The following is an 8,469-nucleotide window of genomic DNA, read 5'->3' on the forward strand; positions in this document are numbered from 1 at the left end:
GAGTTTTCCTCTTAACACTGCTTTCATTATGTCCCACTAGTTTAGGTATTTTGTGCCTTCATTTTTGATAAATTCTAAAATGTCTTTAATTTCTTTCTTTATTTGTCCCCTGACCAAGTTATTTATCATTGAGCAGACAGTTGTTCAGCGCCCATGAGTCTGTGGGCTTCCTGTTGTTTTTTTTGTTATTGAAGACCAGCCTAAGTTCATGGTAGAGGTTCATGCTTATTTTTTGACTGGTTATATGGTCTATTTTGGAAAAGATGCCATCAGATGCTGGGAAGAGGTATAATATTTTGATTTAGGGTGAAATGTTCTCTAGATATCGGTTAAATTCATTTGGTTCATTACTTCTGTTGGTTTCACTGTGTCTCTGTTTAGTTTCTGTTTCAGTGGTCATTCCATTAGTGATAGTGGGGGTTGGAAGTCTCCCACTATTATTGTGTGAGTTTCAATGTGGGCTTTGAGCTTTAGTAACATTTCTTTTACAAATGTGGGTGCCTCTGTATTTGGAGCATGGATGTTCAGAATTGAGAGTTCATCTTTGTGGATTTTTCCTTTGTTGAGTATGTAGTGACATCCCATATATAAATATATATATATATATAACTTTTGGTTGAAAGTCTATTTTATTTAATACTAGAATTGCTATTCCAGTATGTTTCTTGGGACCATTTGCTTAAAAAAAATTTCCAGTCTTTTACCCTGAGGTAGTGTCTGTCTTTGTTACTGAAGTATGTTTCCTATATTCAGCAAGATGCCGAGTCCTGTTTATGCGTCCAGTCTGTTAGTCTAGGTGTTTTCATAGGGGGAATTTAGTCCATTGATGTTAAGAGATATTAAAGACCAATGATTGTTGCTTTCTGTTTATTGTTGTTAGTGGTGGAATTCTGTTTGTGTGGCTTTCTTCTTTTGGATTTGGTGTAAGAAATTTAATTTCTTGTTTTTTCTTGGGAGTAGTTTCCCTACTTGAGTTGGAGTTTTCCTTCTATTATCCTTTGTAGGGTTGAATTTGTGGAAAGTTATTGTTTAAATTTTTTTTGTCATTGAATATCTTTGTTTATGCATCTATGGTAAGTAAATGGTAATTGAGAGTTTTGCTGGGTATAGTATACTGTGGCTGGTATTTTTGTTCTCTTATAGTCTCTATGACATCTACCCAAGGTCTTCTGGCTTTTAGTCTCTGTTGAGAAATCTGGTATAATTTTGATAGGTCTGCCTTTATAATGTTACTTGACATTTCCCCCTTACTTCTTTTAATATTCTTTCTTTGTTCTGTGCAATTGGTGTTTTGATGTGATATAAATAATTATATAAACATTAATAACTACCTTAAAAAGTACAGGAGAACACAAGAAAACAAAAGCTCTTAAAGAGGACATTCATTAATCCCTGAAGAAATACAGGAGAACACAAATAAATGCAGAAGGAATTGAACAAAACCATACAGAATCTAAAACTGGAAAAGGAAACAACAAAAATCACCAAGGGAGACAACTCTGGAGGTAGTAAACCTAGAAAAGAGATCAGGAGTCATAGACCGAATCCAAGAACACATCCACCATGATCAAGTAGGCTTTATCCCGGGAATGCAGGGTTGGTTCAATATACGGAAATCCATCAATACAATCCACTACATAAACAAACTCAAAGAACAAAACCACATGGTCATTTCATTGGATGCTGAAAAAGCATTTGACAAAATTCAGCATCCTTTCATGCTTAAAGTCTTAGAGAGAACAGGAATTCAAGGCCCATACCTAAACATAGTAAAAGCAATATACAGCAAACCGGTAGCCAGCATCAAAGTAAATGGAGAGAAACTTGAAGCAATCCCACTAAAATCAGGGACTAGACAGGGCTGCCCCTTTCTCCTTATCTTTTCAATATTGTACTTGAGGTACTAGCTCGGGCAATTCGACAACATAAGGAGGTCAAAGGGATACAAATTGGAAAGGAAGAAGTCAAACTATCATTATTTGCAGACGACATGATAGTCTACCTAAGTGACCCAAAAAACTCCACTAGAGAGCTCCTACAGCTGATAAACAACTTCAGCAAAGTGGCAGGTTATAAAATCAACTCAAGCAAATCAGTGGCCTTCCTATACTCAAAGGATAAGCAGGCTGAGAAAGAAATTAGGGAAATGACCCCCTTCACAATAGCCACAAATAGTATAAAGTATCTTGGGGTGACTCTTACCAAACATGTGAAAGATCTGTATGACAAGAACTTCAAGACTCTGAAGAAGGAAATGGAAGAAGACCTCAAAAAATGGGAAAACCTCCCATGCTCATGGATCGGTAGAATCAATATAGTTAAAATGGCCATTTTGCCAAAAGTAATCTACAGATTTAATGCAATACCCATCAAAATCCCAACTCAATTCTTCACAGAGTTAGAAAGAGCAATTATCAAATTCATCTGGAATAACAAAAAACCCAGGATAGCTAAAACTATTCTCAGCAACAAAAGAAATTCTGGGGGAATCAGTATCCCTGACCTCAAGCAATACTACAGAGCAATAGTGTTAAAAACTGCATGGTATTGGTACAGTGACAGGCAGGAGGATCAATGGAATAGGATTGAAGATCCAGAAATGAACCCACACATCTATGGCCACTTGATCCTCGACAAAGAGGCTGAAAACATCCAATGGAAAAAAGATAGCCTTTTCAACAAATGGTGCTGGTTCAACTGGAGGTCAGCATGCAGAAAAATGCGAATTGATCCATCCTTGTCTCCTTGTACTAAGCTCAAATCCAAATGGATCAAGGACCTCCACATAAAGCCAGACACTCTGAAGCTAATAGAAAAGAAACTGGGGAAGACCCTTGAGGACATCGGTACAGGGAGAAAGTTTCTGAACAGAACACCAATAGCGTATGCTCTAAGAGCAAGAATTGACAAATGGGACCTCATAAGGTTACAGAGTTTCTGTAATGCAAAGGACACCATCAAGAGGACAGATCGGCAACCAACAAATTGGGAAAAGATCTTCACCAATCCTACATCAGATAGAGGGCTAATATCCAATATATATAAAGAACTCAAGAAGTTAGACTCCAGAAAACCGAACAACCCTATTAAAAAATGGGGTACAGAGTTAAACAAAGAATTCTCACCTGAAGAACTTCGGATGGCGGAGAAACATCTTAAAAAATGCTCAACTTCATTAGTCATTAGGGAAATGCAAATCAAAACAACCCTAAGATTTCATCTTACACCAGTCAGAATGGCTAAGATTAAAAATTCAGGAGACAGCAGGTGTTGGAGAGGGTGCGGAGAAAGAGGAACACTCCTCCACTGCTGGTGGGGTTGCAAATTGGTACAACCACTCTGGAAAGCAGTCTGGCGGTTCCTCCGAAAACTGGGCACCTCACTTCCAGAAGATCCTGCTATACCACTCCTGGGCATATACCCAGAGGATTCCCCACCATGTAATAAGGATACATGCTCTACTATGTTCATAGCAGCCCTATTTATAATTGCCAGGTGTTGGAAAGAACCCAGGTATCCCTCAACAGAAGAGTGGATGCAAAAAATGTGGTATATCTACACAATGGAGTACTATTCAGCCATTAGAAACAACGAATTCATGAAATTCTTAGGTAAATGGATGGAGCTAGAGAACATCATACTGAGTGAGGTAACCCAGACTCAAAAGGTGAATCATGGTATGCACTCACTAATAAGTGGATATTAACCTAGAAACCTAGATTACCCAAAACATAATCCACACATCAAATGAGGTACAAGAAGAAAGGAAGAGTGGCCCCTTGTTCTGGAAAGACTCAATGAAGCAGTATTCAGCAAAACCAGAACGGGTAAGTGGGAAGGGGTGGGTGGGAGGACAGGGGGAGAGAAGGGGGCTTAAGGGACTCTTTGGGAGTGTGGAAATCATTTGAAATGTAAATAAAAAATATATCGAATAAAAAAAAGATTAAAAAAAAAAGAATTAAAAAAAAAAAAAGAAGTAGAAACAACTAAGAAAGCACAAAGGGAGACATCTTTGGAGATAGAAAACCTTGGGAAGAAATCAGGGACCATAGATGCAAATATCAACAACAGAATACAAGAGAGAGAAGAAAGAATCTTAGATGCTGAAGATACCATAGAAACCATGGACTCAACATTCAAAGAAAATACAAAATGCAAAAATCTTGTAACCCAAAACATCCAGGAAATCCAGGACACAATGCGAAAGCCAAATCTAAGGATTATAGGCATTGATGAGAGTGAAGATTTACAACTTTAAGGGCCAGCAAATATCTTCAACAAAATTATGGAAGAAAACTTCCCTAACCTAAAGAGAGAGATGCCCATGAATATAAAAGAAGACTACAGAACTCCAAACAGACTGGACGAGAACAGAAATACCTCCCATCACATAATAATCAAAACTCCAAATGTACTAAACAAAAAAAGAATACTTAGGGCAGTAAGAGAAAAAGGGCAAGTAACATATAAAGGAAGACCTATCAGAATTACACCAGAGTTCTCACCAGAGACCATGAAAGCTAGAAGATCCTGGGCAGAGCTCATGCAGAGAGAGAGAACACCAATGCCAGACAAGACTACTATACCCAGCAAAACTCTCAATCAGTATAGATGGAGAAACCAAGACATTCCATGACAAAACCAAATTTACACAATATCTTTCCACAAACCCAGCCCTACAAAGGATAATAGGAGGAAAACACCATTACAACGAGGGAAACTATACCCTGGAAAAAGCAGGATATTAAGCTTCTTTCATCAAACCCAAAAGAAGATAAACAAACATATAAAATTAACATCAAAAATGATGGGAAGTAATAACCACTACTCCTTAATATCTCTTAACATCAATGGACTCAATTCCCCCATGAAAAGACATAGACTAACAGACTGGTTACGTAAACAGGACCCAATATTTTACTGCATACAGGAAACAACATCTCAGTGTCAAATACAAAAACTACTTTAGAGTAAAAGGCTGGAAGACAATTCTACAAGCAAATGGTCTCAGGAAACAAGCCAGAGTTGCCATTCTAATATCAGATAAAATTGACTTTCAACCTAATGTCATCAAAAGAGACATGGAAGGTCACTTCTTGCTGGTCAAAGGAAAAATCCAACAAGAACTCTCAATCCTGAACATCTATGTTCCAAATACAAGGGCGCCCTCATTCATAAAAGAAACTTTACTAAAGCTCAAAGCACACATTGCACCTAACACAATAATTGTGGATGACTTCAACACGCCACTCTCATCAATGGACCGATCAGGAAAACAGAAACTAAACAGGGAGACAGTGAACCTAATTGAAGCTTTGGACCAATTGGATTTAACAAATATATATAGAACTTTTCATCCCAAAGCAAAAGATTATACCTTTTTCTCAGCACCTCAAGGTACCTTCTCCAAAATCGATCATATAGTTGGTCACAAGACAGACCTCAACAAATATAAGAAGATTGAAATAGTACCATGCCTCCTATCAGATCACTATGGAGTAAAAGTGGTATTTAATAACAATAAAAACAACAGAAAGCCCACATATACATGGAAACTGAACAATACTCTACTCAATGATACCTTGGTAAAGGAAGAAATAAAGAAATAAATAAAAGATTTTTTAGAATTTAACAAAATTGAAGGCACAACATACACAAATCTATGGGACACAATGAAAGCAGTGCTAAGAGAAAAACTCATAGCTTTGAGTGCCTCCAAAAAGAATTTCGAGAGAGCATACACTAGAATATTAACGGAATAATAACTGAAATCCCTGGAACAAAAGTAACCTAATTCACCCAGGAAGAGGAGAAGATAGGAAATCATCAAACTCAGAGCTGAAATCAATCAAGTAGAAAACAAAAGAACCATACAAAGAATCAACAAAACCAAAAGCTGGTTCTTTGAAAAAATCAACAAGATAGATAAACCCTTAGCCAGATTAACCAGAGGGCACAGAGCAAGTATCCAAATTAACAAGATTAGAAATGAAAAGGGAGATAGTACAACAGAAACTGAGGAAATTAAAAAAAAAATCATCAGATCCTACTACAAAAGCCTGTACTCAACACAACTGGAGAATCTGGAGGAAATGGACAATTTCTTAGACAGATACCAAATACCAAAATTAAACCAGGATCAAATAGATCATCTAAACAGACCCATAACCCCTAAAGAAATAGATGGGGTCATAGATCACCTTCCGACCAAAAAAAGCACAGGACCAGATGGTTTCAGTGCAGAATTCTATCAGACCTTCAAAGAAGACTTAACATCAATACTCTTCCAACTATTCCACCAAATAGAAAAAGAAGGGACACTACCGAACTCCTTCTACAAAGCCACAATTACGCTGATACCAAAACCACACAAAGACCCAACTAAGAAAGAGAATTTCAGGCCAATTTCCCTTATGAATATCAATGCAAAATTACTCAATAAAATTCTTGCCCACTGAATCCAAGAACACATCAAAACGACCATCCACCATGATCAAGTAGGCTTTATTCCAGGGATGCAGGAATGGTTCAATATAAGGAAATCCATCAATGCAATCCACTACATAAACAAATTCAAAGAAAAAAAACCACATGATCATTTCATTAGATGCTGAAAAGGCATTTGACAAAATTCAGTATCCTTTCATTGTAAAAGTCTTGGAAAGGACAGGAATTCAAGGCCCATATCTAAACATAGTAAAAGCAATATACAGCAAACCGGTAGCCAACATCAAACTAAATGGAGAGAAACTTGAAGCAATCCACTAAAATCAGGGACTAGACAAGGCTGCCCCCTCTCTCCATATCTTTTCAATATAGTTCTTGAAGTCCTAGCTAGAGCAATTAGACAACAGCAGGAGGTCAAAGGGATACAAATTGGAAAGGAAGAAGTCAAACTATCACGATTTGCAGATGATATGACAGTATACTTAAGTGACCCCCCCCCAAAAAAAAACTCTACTAGAGAACTCCTACAGCTGATAAACAACTTCATCAAAGTGGCTGGCTACAAAATCAACTCAAGGAAAGCCTTTATATACTGAAAGGATAAGCAGACTGAGAAAGAAATTAGGGCAATGACACCCTTCACAATAGCCACAAACAGCATAAAGTATCTTGGGGTGACTCTAACCAAACAAGTGAAAGACCTATATGACAAGAACTTCAGATCTCTGAAGAAGGAAATCGAAGAAGATCTCAGAAAATGGAAAAATCTTCCATGCTCATGGATTGGCAGGATTAATATAGTTAAAATGGCCATATTGCCAAAGGCAATCTATAGATTCAATGCAATCCCCATCAAAATCCCAACCCAGTTCTTCATAGAGCTAGAAAAAGCAATGCTCAAATTCATCTGGAATAACAAAATACCCAGGATAGCTAAAACTATTCTCAACAGTAAAAGAACTTCAGGGGGATGCATTATCCCAGACCTCAAACTTTACTACAGAGCAATAGTGATAAAAACTGCATGGTATTGGTACAATGTCAGGCAAGCAGATCAATGGAATAGGATTGAAGACCCAGAAATGAACCCACACACCGATGGTCACTTGATCTTTGACAAAGGAGCTGAAAGCATCCAGTGGAAAAAAGATAGTCTTTTCAACAAATGGTGCTTGTTCAATTGGAGGTCAGCATGCAGAAGAATGTGAATCAATCCATTCTTATCTCCTTGTACTAAGCTCAACTCCAAATGCATCAAGGACCTCCACATAAAACCTGACACACTGAAACTAATAGAAAAGAAACTGAGGAAGACCCTTGAGGACATGGGCACAGGGGAAAAGTTCCTGACTAGAACACCAATAACTTATGCTCTAAGATCAAGAATTGACAAATGGGACCTCAAAAAACTACAAAGTTTCTGTAAGGCAAAGGACACTGTCAAAAGGACGAAACGTCAACCAACAGATTGGGAAAGGATCTTCACCAACCCTAAATCTGAGAGAGGGCTAATATCTAATATATACAGAGAACTCAAGAAGGTAGAACCTAGAGAACCAAATAACCCCATTATAAAGTGGGGTACCAAACTAAACAAAGATTTTTCACTTGAAGAACTTCGGAGGGCTGAGAGACACCTTAAGAAATGTTCGACATCATTAATCATTAGGGAAATGCAAATCAAAACAACCCTGAGATTTCACCTCACACCAGTCAGAATGGCTAAGGTCAAAAACTCAGGAGACAGCAGGTCCTGGAGAGAATGAGGAGAAAGAGGAACACTCCTCCACTGCTGATGGGATTGTAAGATGGTGCAACGACTTTGGAAATCAGTCTGGCGGTTCCTCAGAAAACTGGGCATGACACTTCCAGAGGACCCTGCTATACCACTCCTGGGCATATACCCAGAGGATTCCCCAGCATGTAATGTGTACACAGGCTCCACTATGTTCATAGCAGCCCTATTTGTAGTAGCCAGAAGCTAGAAACAACACAGGTGTCCCTCAACAAAGGAATGGATAA

Source organism: Apodemus sylvaticus, chromosome 14 (genome assembly GCF_947179515.1).
Source record: "Apodemus sylvaticus chromosome 14, mApoSyl1.1, whole genome shotgun sequence".
Taxonomy (NCBI): Eukaryota; Metazoa; Chordata; class Mammalia; order Rodentia; family Muridae; genus Apodemus; species Apodemus sylvaticus.